This window comes from Cryptomeria japonica, chromosome 4 (genome assembly GCF_030272615.1).
Source record: "Cryptomeria japonica chromosome 4, Sugi_1.0, whole genome shotgun sequence".
NCBI lineage: Eukaryota > Viridiplantae > Streptophyta > Pinopsida > Cupressales > Cupressaceae > Cryptomeria > Cryptomeria japonica.
The window spans coordinates 182521981-182534468 of NC_081408.1; positions in this window are offsets into that span (position 1 = coordinate 182521981).

Here is a 12488-nt window from a genome sequence, read left to right on the forward strand (position 1 = left end):
CCACAACAATGATGAAGAAGGAACCCACCTCTTCATGGCTCAAGAATCAAAAGATGAGAGGCACATATCTGAGACTGATCATGTAGATGACTTCTACCGGCAAGATGTGTTTGACAATGATAGCGAAGGTGAAGAAGAAGAGGAAGCAGAAGTTGATCTTGAAGATGAGCTTGTAAATGCACTTGAAGAACTCAACAAGAAAAAAATGAATACAAGCTATTCAAGAATGCTGCTATTGTGGAGCAGAACTGGTTGATCAGATGCCTTGAAGAATCTGAGAAGTGTGTCTTAGAGTTCAAGACTTAACAAGGAGGCACCAAGGAGTGCCATTGTAAAGATCTAGCATCTGACCTGGAAGCAAAAGATAAAGAATATCACAAGCCGGTTGGAGAAATGGAGATTCTCTGAAATTACCTTCAGAAGTGTCAAGATGAGCTCAAGGTAAGAATCCGGTTTCATGGCAATAGTGATGCCTTGGACAAAATGTTGAAACAGAAAAAGCATGCCAAGGACACTAAAGGACTAGGAAGTGGTGTTGGTGAATGCTCCACCAACAAGAATGTCTCCCATAATGACATTTTGTTTGTCTCCTCAAATGGAGAGAGCAAGGAACAGACCTTCGCTATCTAAAATTCTCCCCAAAAGAAGGTTGATCTAACCACAACCGGTGAAGACTTGTAGACAAGAATGAAGACCGGTGCTGCAAGAAGGAGGAAAAGGGAAAATGGGAGAACACAACTTCACTAGAAGCAGGAACATGAGAAGACAAGAAAGAAGACCTCCTATGGTAGAGGACAAGGAAATGCTACCATCCACAAAACTAAGCAAGCATGGAAAAAGAAGAGAATAGATGGAAGAGCTGCAGAGAATGAACAACCTAGGATCCATCCCCAAAGAAGCAGAGATGGAGATTCTAGACTGGTAAGATCTCCCCATTCATGGAAGAATAAGTTTGTAAGTTATAAACCTTCCTTCTCTGGTTATTGCTTTACATGTAATGGTCATGGCCAGAGGACAAAAGAATGTAGAAAGGGATCTAGAAGAAATAATCTAGGATCTCATAGGTATCATTCATATGGGCTAAATGTGTCAAGGAGTAGATACATGCATATCCCTTCTCCTGGTTATGCAAATTGTATTTGTTATAACTGCAATAGATTAGGCCATAGAAGTTATGAATGTCAGAAGAAGTACCTGTAGTCACATGGAAACTGATATAGAAGCTATGCTCAACATAGAAATGGATACAGAGCATAGGGAAGTCAAAGACCTGCATGGAACTAAAGGAGATATGTCCTTGCAGGATCAAGAGGCCCACTTGTTTCGGTTGCCAGTTGCAACAACATGACTAGAAGAAGATGGTCAAATCAGTATGTAAGAAGGTTCCCCAATCATGAGGTTGGGATGGATGTTGTGTGCTACTACAGAATTTCTCCCAGTCATGTGGGAGAATCCGATAGAGCAAGGACCAATTTGCAGAGGAAGGTAAAACCTTCTCCCAAGACTGAAAATGGGAAGAAGAATGTGACCAAGCAGGTATGGAGGAAGAAGCAAGAAGATACAACCATGGACTAACACTGTGCATTCAATGCACAAGTAATATCTCCTAATGTTTAAAGGAGATGTAGGACCTTAGGGGGAGTAATACACTGAACTTATCATTCACCATCTTAGTTAAGAAGGAGATATAGAAGAACAAGTTGCTACTGGTATGTGTAGGATGTTACCGGTATGAATACTGATAGGTACTCGCAAGTTATATAAGATAATGAGGTTAGAGATCATTGCATTAGCCCCAGTAGCATGGAATGAGGAGGTTATGTTGTTAGGCCCAATATGGAAAGCTAATGTGCTAAGAGGGGAGGGGTGAATCAGTACTCCAAAACTTTTCTTCAATAATAACTTTACTATTATGCAAAAATATAATAGTGTAGTAACATAAAATATATTTAAAACAAATAGATAACAATCATACATGATTCACTCCATAACACATATATTTTGGTTACGTAGAAACTCTTGGTTAGAGAGAAAAACTACGATGGGGATGGCACCCACAACTTCACTACTGCAATAATAAAGAATGCTCGGTTAGAGCTACATTTAGCTATTTCTGATAGCTTACCCTATTAGGAGTAACAAGATCAATTAGATCTACCTTGCTAAAGGATTTTACAACATTTATACTGAATGCTGCACCTGGTTAGAGGCTTTACAATTTATAGACTTGATTAGAGTCTTTTACCCTATTAAAGGTTTCTCTTTCAACTTCACAATATTACAATAAAATCATTACAAATATCTGCAACTTTACATTTGAAATGTTATAGCAGATTCTATATGCTCAGAATAGATTACCTTGCTTATAGCACACCTCAGTAACCCATATAGTAACTCAGTAAACCCTTCTGTTTACTCTATTCTTTGACTGTTCTCTAAAAGCCTTCTTGGTGACCTCTGTGTCTTTATAACAGTCTTCCTTCATGCATTCATACACTTAACTCATGCTGTCTAAATAGATCTCTTAGGACGGTGATCCAATTCATTGCTTCAATCTTACAAACAAGATTCCTCGAATGAATAACTAAACAAAATATTTCATTCGTTAGATTGATCTCGTAATCATACACAATCTTCTGGTGCAATTTCCAATGTTATAACGGTTAAATGTGCCTCGATCTTGTAACACATTTTCATATGCATGTCCAAGTTCAATGTATCTGGTAACACGTTTCACTTGGTGTATATCAACTCAGTGTGTCATCTTTACTGCTCGGTAGTCATAAAAGATACTTGGTAGATAGCTCAGTGTGTACTGCGTTCTGTGACTGCTTTCTGCTGTAACCAACTAGATTGTGCATACCGACTTCTCTGTGTGTACCGACTGCATGATTCGGTAGTGCTAACTAACTAGAATAAATAGTATGACTTTGAATATAGAAACTAATGGTAACTTGATAAGTAGTAACAATCTCCCCTTTTGACATTAGTTGAGATGTTTGACAAAAACTACTTTCAAAGTCATAACTCAAAATCTATATACTTGCAAAATGACTATACTTGATAGTATATACAATAGTCAATGAAATAGTATATTCAAATATACTCCCCTTATCATTATACTGTACATAACTCTTATTTTGCATGCTCGGTTCTATGCTTGGGTGCTTTGCATACTCTGTATACTCAGCTCGGTATACTCCCCTATATACAATACTTAAAATTGTAATATCAAAACTATATCACTCCCTAAATATAGTATATTACTCCCCTTTTTTGACAAACATTAAAAACTTAATTTCCATCTGGGGGTGGTAACTGATCAAAAATAGATTTATACTTTTTCCGGGCATCGGTGAGTGCGACTGAGAGTGCATCCTTGACACTTTCCATTAAAGAATTTTGTGCTTGAATATCAGCCAATAGTGATATTAAGCCATCAAGAGTGCTTCCCTCTTGTGTAGTAGATAGGTGTGTAGCTCGGTTAATCTATTCCTGAACTGATGAGAGATGAGGAAGGAATAATGTCTCAAGGGTCATTATATCCATCCTGATTTTATGCTCTTCATTTCTAAGTTCTAACCGTTGAGCCATGAGTTGTTGAAGCTTGGTATAAAAATTTTGAACTAAGTTTGGCTCTGTGGTCAACTTAATTGAGAGATCGGTGATCTCTTTCTCAATTACATCAGTTTTATTCTTGATATCTTTAATGAATAAGGAAAATGTACAAATTTTCTGAAATAAATAAAGAATATGCTTGAGTTGAGGGGACAACTCAGCAATGAATGTGATAAGCTTGACTTTTCCTATAGCTAGAGCTTTTTGTACCTATTCTATCATTTTTGCAGTAAGCTATTTGTCTTTTAGCTTGCTCAAGTACTCAGATGCATCAACTCCAGATGTTTGTATTTGAGTAAGGAGTTCATCCAGTTGAATGTGGATGGCTATATCGGTTGACACTGTAGTTGATGGTAGCATATCTGTCACTAGTGTCTTTACCTTCTGTAGTACTTTATTCTTCTTTTGAATGGCCATCTATTTTTCTTGTTTGGCCTTTGCTTTGCACAGTTCACCGAAATCAATAAGTGCTTGCCCCTTTAATTTAGAAATATCCATATTGGGCAACACTATTGGTTTAGTTAAATCAACTTTAAAACTATGCTTTTTCACCTTCTTCTCTTTACCTTTGGTCGGTTGGACCAAGACAATTGCTTGTGAGGCTTCCTGATCCTTGGTAGGTTGCTCAGTAGATGCAACACTTTGGTCTATTCCTGTAGCTGTTGTGGTGTCCTTGGGTGTCTTAGTACTGGGGGTCTCAGCTGTAACATTTTCAATGCTTAACAGTGCTTGAGAGGTATGGTCTTGAGTTGTACCTTCTGCTGCTTCAGATTAGTGACCTTCGGTGCCTTGTGCTATATCCTTAGGTGCTTCGGTTGAGACAAGTGGCTTGACCAGTGGGTAAGGCTAAACTTGTTCTAAAAAAAACTCACTAGATACAAGTTTTGCATAGGTAGTGCCTTCTATCATTTCCTACTCCGGTTCTTCTGCATCCATGACATCTTCATCAATTTGAATAGTGTCAGTCAGGTCTTGCTTGGTAGCATCAAGACCTTGCTCGGTGACATTAGGATCGTGCTCGGTGACATCAACAATTCCAACTTGAGATTGTTCACCGACATCCTTAGTTTTGAAGATTTCCTACCACTTTGCTTTTGTCTCATTCTCTACATCAATGTATAGCCCATTCATCAATTTTAAGGCTCTTTGTTTGACAAGAAATTTAGAATTGTAGGTTGTCAAATGGTCCTTTATTTCTGCTACAGACATATCAGGAAATAGATGGACTAGACTTCTTTCTCTGTTTTGTTTCTCTAGGTCCATTGCATATTTCCACCTATTATCAATATGTAAGTACCATTCACTCAGAAGTGACTTTACTAGTTCTAATGGAGCTAGCCAAAACTTTAGAAGTGTGCAAATGACAACTTCTTCAATTTGTCTCTTCTCATCATTATTCCTAGTCTCATACTTGACATATCTAAATCCTGCAAATCGACCATATTCATTTAGATTGGTACAAAAGCTTTCAACACTATGAATATTTACCTTCTTGCTTTTTACAATTTGGAATTTGTGTGCATCATTGGATTCTATATCACTAGACTCTTTTGCCAGAATGAGTCTCCGAGTAGATTTCTTTTAGGTCTTGGTTACCATGGGAGCAGTAACATTCTTTTGTCTCTTACTTGGTGATGCAACTGATGCTCTAGTGTTAGGTCTCTTTGTTGGTGGAGTTGGTAAGGCCTTTGCAGTGTCCAGTTTCTTTCTTTTTAACACTTTACCCTTAGGCAACTCGGTACTTAATGTTATTGCTACCTCTTGAGCTTCTGATTCCTCTTCAGTAATGGCAAGAGTGCCTTTGACAGTTGTAGAGGAGGATTCTTCTCCGAATTTCTCAAAATAATACCTTAATTATCTTTGTAGCCTTTCTTGTAGCTTTAGGTACTACAATACTCCTTTTAACTTTTTCCTTAACTTCTTCATAGGTTCCATATCTCAGTTCAGTAGCATGCCTTGGTAATGTGAGATATGCATCAATTTGCTGTTGTATGATATCATACTCAATCTCATAACCCATTGGTGGCAAAGATTGAGTCCTTGGTTCTACAACATTCACGTAACAGTAATCAGTGTCTATCTCAAAACATATATCATCCTTATATTTCTCTACCAGTTGTGGTGGAATCCGGTACCTGTTGTGCATCTTTTCTTGAAATTTGCTGAAGTAGTCATCCATGATATCATTAAAATTATCTCCCAACTTCTTGATAAAGTCATTAATTTGATGGGTGATTGGTCGGTGTAGCTCCCAAACTACTTTACCGACTGAGGGAAAGAACTTCTCAAAGTAGAAAAACATGCATACAAGAAGTGAACCAAACTTCAGTGTATTTGCCGAGTTGTTCTTTTTCGGCTTCCTTATTATGTTTAGGTTCTCAAACAAGTTCTTCAGTAGTACTTCACATAAATCTATTTTCATTCCCTTTTTCACTATTTTATAGGCTAAGTCAGCTACTGCACATGGTACACTATTTTCCCTTGCTGATTGGAAGAAATAGTTACTCTAATTGCAAACTTAAGTTCTGCATCAGTGACATTATTCAGTTTTAGTCCTCGGTAATCAGATTCTACTCCAGTTAAATTGATTAACTCCTTCTGTGATATCATCTTTTGTGCTCGTGCATGATCATAGATAGGATACCTGGTGATCACATAAATGATTTCCTTGGTGATTTTGAATGGTTGCTCTTCTAGCCACATAAAATCATCATGAACTCTGCTTAAAACAAACTTAACCCACTAGGGTTTGAACACACGGGGATAGGCTAGGGCTTTAGTTAATCCCTTGATTTTGATATGCTCGTACTTGCTATCCATTTTGCCATCGGTGCATAGCTCATCATATGTGTCACTTATCTCAACATGACCGAGTTCCTCAACATGACATTTGGTGAAGAATCTAACATCTTCGACTAACAAGACTTGATCCGAGATGAGTGAAAAGGCAGTTTTGTCATCTAGTTCAGAGGCGACTTTAGGAGTCAAAGTGTATTTCAGTGAGGGCTTCTCCACATTCTTGACAACTATGGGATCTTGGATCTTGGGTGCCATTTGTAAATTTCAAATAAAACTAGCAAATTATCCTTAGGGTTTGACGGTTTACAAACGGCAGACGCTTCACACTCAGCAGATAATAGCAATTTAACAAGATTGGAAAACCAACTTAATAGTGTGATGAGATTTGATGTAAATGCCTTGGATTCCCTTTGAATGAGGTTTGATCACCTTGATTCACTCTACTTTGTTCTCTTGAAAACTTGGTGAATGAAAATGACTGTGAAAATGCTTTTAAAATACACAAAATACCTCATCGAGCTTCGTGCAGGTTAGGGCAAAACATTAAATGCACTCAGTTTACCTTTAACTGGTTTACTCTCCTATTTTTTGTTTTAACTGAGTAACCAAATTTCCTTCATTTACCAACTCGATAGGCTTCCTGTATACACCGACTTGACAGGTTTCCTATAAAGTACTTTTGATAGAATTTCAAACCTACTAATGCATCTTAACTATGTAGATTTTGAATTTAGTACATAATAGAATAGGAACTATTATGATTTTAACTTCCAGAGAATGCAATCCCTTCATACCTTTTCTGATTAATTTGGAATAGGTGCACCTAACTCGGTAGGTAAGGTGCTTTCTTCATCTGACATGATTTCCTTCTTTTTCCAAATCATCTTGAATTTTTCTTTTATCTCTTCAGTGTCTCTTCTAGGTTGATCTCTGTAATCTCCAGCTAAATGTCCAACCTTGTGACAATGAAAACATGCCATACCAAGATTTCTCAATGATCTTCGGTTGTTCATTCTAAACCTTATAAAACAGTTGGCACTAATATGTCCATATCTTCCACAACATTCACACCATATCCTTGTATTGTAATCCCATGGTATTGCTGCATATTATTGGTAAGGATTTGTGTGAGTTCTGTTACCTCTAGTGTTTGCTCGGTGTGCAGACCACATGTAGTTCTTTTGCTTAAGCCAGCACTTCTCAATACTATGTCCATATTTATTGCAGTTTCTACAAAACCCTTTGAATTTTGCCTTCTGATAGTTGTTAACAGACTTTGTCCTACATTGATTAAATGTGTGACCATATTTATTGCAATTGTAACAATAATCATTGGACTTAGAGATATTCGGTTGCTTACCTTTTTTGATTTGGCACATGTTGGCAGTATGACCTTGATTTCCATAGTAGTAGCAAATAGGCTTCTTCCTTTTGATGTTATTCCTATATCCAGTTTTCTTTGATGATTCTCCTCTCTCGGTAGTATGAATTCCTTTCTCTATAGAGTCTTTCCCTTTGTAACCGAGTCGTGCATCTTTGTTGGGTCTTCTTGTATTCAGTTGCTCATCCAATATCTTTGATGCTTCATAACTCTTCTTTAGTGTTTCTTTGGATTTCTTCTTTGTTTCAAGTTCATCAGTCAACCTTGATACTTCAAGTTTCAATGTTTGATTCTCATCATTCTTCATAATTGCTTCATGATGTGCATAACCTAGTTGATCTGTCATATTTTGTTGAATCCCAGTCAACCTTATGATTTCATCATTTTTATCAGATACTAAGACTTCAAGTTGTTGTTTCTCTCTTTGTAGATCTCTTGCTTTATCCTCAGCTATCCTCAATGCATCTAGATTTTTAGTCATCTGTGTACTGAAATGTTCAAGTTCTGTTTTCACTGCTTTTAGTTGATCAACCAATGCTTTGTTCTTTTCTTTCAATACTCCAATCATTTCTTCAGTCTCTTCAGATATACTATTCTCAGATGATGTCTCAATTTGTTCCACTAACTCTTGAGAATCCTGTAAGTCATCAGATAATCTTCTTCTTACTTTCAGAGATTTTTGCATTTGCCTTTGCATGTCTGCAATCACTTGATTAGCATGATCCAACTCTTCTTGTAGATATACAATCCTTCGAGATTGTTTATAGCCTTCCATTGATAAGATCTTTCTCTTTAGGTAGTTATACCCTTTTCCAAGATTCAAGCTCTGATACCAATTGTTAGGCCCAATATGGAAAGCTAATGTGCTGGGAGGGTAGGGGTGAATCAGTACTCCAAAACTTTTCTTCAATAATAACTTTACTGTTATGCAAAAACATAATAGTGCAGTAACATAAAATAAAGTTAAAACAAATAGATAACAATCATACATGATTCACTCCATAACACATATATTTTGGTTATGAAAAAACTCTTGGTTAGAGAGAAAAACTGTAGTGGGGATGGCACCCACAACTTCACTACTGCAATAATAAAGAATGCTCGGTTAGAGCTACATTTAACTATTTCTGATAGCTTACCCTTTTAGGAGTAACAAGATCAGTTAGATCTACCTTGATAAAGGATTTTACAACATTTATACTGAATGCTGCACCTGGTTAGAGGCTTTACAATTTATAGACTTGATTAGAGTCTTTTACCCTATTAAAGGTTTCTCTTTCAACTTCACAATATTACAATAAAATCATTACAAATATCTACAACTTTACATCTGAAATGTTATAGCAAATTCTATGTGCTTAGAATAGATTACCTTGCTTATAGTATACCTCAGTAACCCATATAGTAACTTGGTAAACCCTTCCGTTTACTCTATTCTTTGACTGTTCTCTAAAAGCCTTCTTGGTGACCTCTATATCTCTGTAATAGTCTTCCTTCATGCATTCATACACTTAACTCATGCTGTCTAAATAGATCTCTTAAGATGGTGATCCAATTCATTGCTTCGATCTTACAAACAAGATTCCTCAAATGAATAACTAAACAAAATATTTCAATTGTTAGATTGATCTCATAATCATACACAATCTTCTGGTGCAATTTCCAATGTAATAACGGTTAGATGTGCCTCGATCTTGTAACACATTTTCATATGCATGTCTAGGTTCAATGTATCTGGTAACACGTTTCACTTGGTGTATGTCAACTCGGTGTGTCATCTTTACTACTCGATAGTCATAAAAGATACTTGGTAGACAGCTCGGTGTGTACTATGTTCTGTGATTGCTTTCTGCTATAACTGACTAGACTGTGCATACCGACCTCTCTGTGTGTATCGACTGCATGATTCGGTAGTGCTAACTGACTAGAATAAATAGTATGACTTTGAATATAAAAACTAATGGCAACTTGATAAGTAGTAACATATGTCTAAAGTGGTATTGGCAAAGTCCTGAATGACATATGTTGACCGGGATATTGATCATGTAGGGATGAATGTGTTTGGGCTGATTTGTTTGATTTGTGGCTGATTATGACATTGTATGGTGTTGTGTACATCCCGGATCATGTCATAGGTTGTGGTGGATATAATGGAGCTAAAATATCATCGAATGATCATATTTGCACAACTCAACCAGTACATGGAGATGATTGGATCTCTGGTATTGGACCTAACAGGCATTGAGGACTTGAGATGTATGACTTAAGGGAGTTCAAGTGATTATGAAGAAGAGATGACACGCTTGAACTCGTGATGGTACTAACTGCCTAAATTGCAGATGGTGGAAATTGTTGTAGGAATACCTAGGGGAATTTCATGATTATGAGTATCTACTTTTCATTTAATTGGTTGTATTCATAGTACAATCACACTTGATAATAAATAAATTTGGGATCAAATAGGAGGTGATGCAGTTTGACCGGTAGGTATGTAGTATTCACTGACACATCCTTTTGCAATTGAGTGATTTAACAATTGGTATCAGATTTGCATGCTCAATTGGTGTCAGTTGATGGTTGAGTCCTCCAAATATGAAATGAATAATGGTTGAAGGAGGAGAAGCATTTGGTAGAGAAAAAAGGCATAAAAATATCTGATTATGACCGGTAAATAAAAGGAGGTGAGAGACCTTGACAATGCCCTTTGCCATTGTTGTCAAATGGGGAGAAAGATTCTGTAGTATACCGCATGCTACATGTGTGAGAATCCATGAATTATCCAAAGGCAAAGAGTTGGATCACACTAAGGTGGAGAGAGATTATGTAGTATGCCAAATACCACATGTGTTGACATCAATGCCAAAGGAGGAGATTGTTGGAATTGCATTGTCATTGATGTCAACCAGTATAATATGGTTACCAATATAAGAGATATATGTGCAGCACTATCATTGGTACATACCAGATGTGATGCCTTTGATATCACCTTGTGTTGCAGTTCATTGGTAAGGGAGAGAATGTCATTCAGTGCAATGACCATTGGAGTCACAATGGAGTCACCTGTACACAAGTTAGTGCTTGACTTGTGTTGAAGATATGGATAGGTTACCGGTATAATCTGTCATCGATAAGGAGAGTATATCAGCTAGTAAGTGATGTGTTCATATGTAGAAGATAAATCAACTAAGTGAGTGGTTTCCAACCGACAAGCGTATGACTAGTGTACAAGCAAGATGAGCAAGATGTTGAGTTGTTGTTTATGATGAAGAGGTGGAATGTTACCTAAATCACATCAAAACTGGAGGAGAAGGATGTATAGGCCATTGATACACTCTATGGATGCAAAACAATAGGATTCCCACTGGATAGAGTTGCAGTCACCATGTGAAGAGATGACTAATAGTGAGTGTGCCCAACTGGATCACATGTGAAGTTTGAAGATATGAGGCACAAATAGGGAAGCCACATGAGTGTAGTGCAGGATGCAGATGACAAGGATCCACTACCACCGGTAAGTGGAGCTTATCTCCTATTATGCATGGAATACATCATAGTCCTCCAAGATAAGACAAAATGTTAAAGGCACATGATTGAAAGATATGGCTGTCACTTTGACAAACCTGTTAATAGTAGACCCGGTCCAGTGGTGAAGAAAAGTGTTACCACAGATGCAGATAGATGGAGGCAGTTGAAGGTTAATGACATGATGTCATCAAGGTGTTTACTGGTAAGTAGGCCCTCCAGTAATGCTCACAAAGTGTAGATGCAAAAGGATCCCATCTGATGAAGGAAATCATGAGGTAGGTTGGCATATGTGCTAATTGGTTTTGGTGCTCCATTGGAAGAGAATCAGAGTGCAAGGTTGAAGACAGACCAATTAGGGTTAACCGATAGGTCTATGAACCAGTAGATGAACCCGGTTATGTGGTTGGTTGGTGATCTTGTCTAGACCAACATAGAAGACTTAGCAAAGGTGGATACTAACAAAGGGGCCACATGGAGGTGAAGTGGCATGCATGCACAAGTCAGTGTGATATGTTGGTGAGGTCATTGACAACTGGTCTAACATTTATGATGAATACAATGATCAAGGAAGAAAAATAGAGAATTGCGGCTCGAGATGAAGGAAACAACAGAGATCCAGAAAAGGCTAATCTTGCAAATTGAAGAGACGAAGGAAACCACATCACTCATGTGATCGGTCAGACAAAAGGCCAAAAAATATGCTATAGGTGACAAAAGAGAGAAGACGTGTTTTACAGGGTAGACAAATGGGCGATGCTCATTGATTGTGTGCTAAACATTGATCAAGGATATAATATCAAATTGAATTTGATATGTCATGATGATCAGAGATTAGATCGGATGCAAATTTAGTGCATGGCAGAAACCCTAACCATGCCAATGTTCAAACTCACATCTTGGTAGGAAAATCAGGCTATAAGTATGCAAGACAAAGATATTATTTGTGCTTCTAAATGAGAGAGTGTTGCTACTGCATGTAAGAGAAAATCAGTCAAGTACTCAACAAGAATCTGAGAAGAGATTGAGTGTGCAAGTGAGAAATGGGTTGAAGAGTACAATCGACAACAGTGAGGCAACTGGTAGATGGCCATTTAATCTAATAGAAGAATAAACCAGTGGCAACCAAACCAACAGAGAAGAGTCATAGGAGATTGTAGAGAAGACA